General features: G+C 36.1%; 1 pseudogene; it reads right to left on the bottom strand.

The window, feature by feature from the left end:
* Window positions 1-355: 355 nt before the first annotated feature.
* Window positions 356-1,037, bottom strand: LOC137502857 (uncharacterized; annotated as a pseudogene).
* Between the last annotated feature and the right edge of the window lie 707 nt (window positions 1,038-1,744).

The raw sequence follows: 1,744 nt of genomic DNA, 5'->3' as shown, positions 1-1,744 counted from the left end.
GCCGCCTGCAAAATTACATTTTCAAGACAATGTTTCCTACAAAAGGAGTAGGCTGGCCTGGAAAATACACCTTTAAGGCTATCTTCTAATGCTTCTGTATGACCATATTTGTCCAAAAATATATACAATGGGTCATGAACATGAAGCAGAAAATCTTTCATTTGTTCACTGGCATACTGCAAGTTAGCTGATGAACTGTTTTCTTTGAAATATGTAAATAAATGGCCTTCAGTCAAGTTAGGTGAATATAGATTTCCCTTGCACACATCACACTACTTATTTATACGTAAAACTTTCAAAATATATCCTACATATGTCACAGCTTGATTGTCCTCTTAAAAGTTCAGAGTGGGATTTACTGGTCTGATTTGAGACAGTAATTTATACCTTCACGATCAACAGAGCCAGTGCCACATATGTACTCCTGGATTGTCATCATCAGCACTTTTAAAAACTGATATAAATTGCTAAGGGGAAAACAGTTATCACTGTCACACTTACCCATAGTCTTGAAGGGCAAAGCCATATTATTTCCAATTCAAGTTTTTAAAGGTACTACAAACTGAAAACATGTAGGATTTGTATTGGAAATGCCATGCTGCCATATGCAACATAATGCATTCTCTAAGGGCTCCTGATTGACAGCTTTCATATTAAGATACCGGAATCCTACTTTCTTCTACCTATTCCACAAAAACATAATAGACCTTATAGTAATCTGCCACCCATCAATGAAACTGAATGTGCATGTCTTATCTCTACCAGTTTTAAGGTCTCTTATTTTCCAGGTACCTATCTCTTTTAGAATAGTGTTCCAAAACTCAATGTGTGGAGAATTTCCTGAAAGGGCACATCTATACATCTTACTTTCATGGGCATTTTGGTTACAACTGTTCAAAGAATCCAGAAGGTTGTCACTTGCTTCTACAAATTCTGCTATGTATATAGCTTCTGAGGGCAACACTTTGAGTAGCTACATATGTTTCAATTACAGCTGCCACAGTATGGCTTAACTGTGCAGCAGCAACTTTAACTTTAATTCACACAGCCATCCTGGAAGTTTAAATGTTTTTTTCTCAGTTTGGGCACAGACGACAGACTGGGCAAACTGGAGCAAATGCTCATTTGTAGGAAGGGGAGTTAGGGATTGGAATAACTTACCAAGGGAAATGTTCAATAAATTTCCAATTTCTTTTAAATCATTTCAGAAAAGGCTAGGAAAATAACAGATAGGGAATCTGCCACCTGGGCGACTGCCTTAAATGCACATCAGTATTTATTTATTGATTTAAATCTTTTCTCTTGGTCTATATTGAATATTTAATGTACTTAAATTTTACCACCCTGTGATCATTAACCTGAATCTTATTTTCAATTAACGCACTTCTGGTATTTTTCAGAAGGGGAACATGATACATGACAACAATTGGTTCACTATTCACAAGAAAATGGAATGGACTGGGTCTATCTAAATTACCTTGACAATGCTTTCTGATTTTTCAAGCCATGGTCACAAATTGTGCAAACAACTTTCAACCCTTACTTATAACAAATTCAATCTGCTGTTGTAAGGCTACATTACATGCTGGTACTGAATTTGTGGTGAAATAATAGGCAATTACAGTACGGTATTTGTTTCCAAATTCTGTGAATACCTCTTAACATGAAAACTAATGCATGATTTGCTAGAACAGATTACCTCCCTAAAAGACCAAGTTCTTCATACCCACACATACCCTGTTTA

Source organism: Anabrus simplex, chromosome 1 (genome assembly GCF_040414725.1).
Source record: "Anabrus simplex isolate iqAnaSimp1 chromosome 1, ASM4041472v1, whole genome shotgun sequence".
In the NCBI taxonomy this organism is placed as follows: Eukaryota; Metazoa; Arthropoda; class Insecta; order Orthoptera; family Tettigoniidae; genus Anabrus; species Anabrus simplex.
This window is presented reverse-complemented; position numbering and strand designations above follow the sequence as displayed.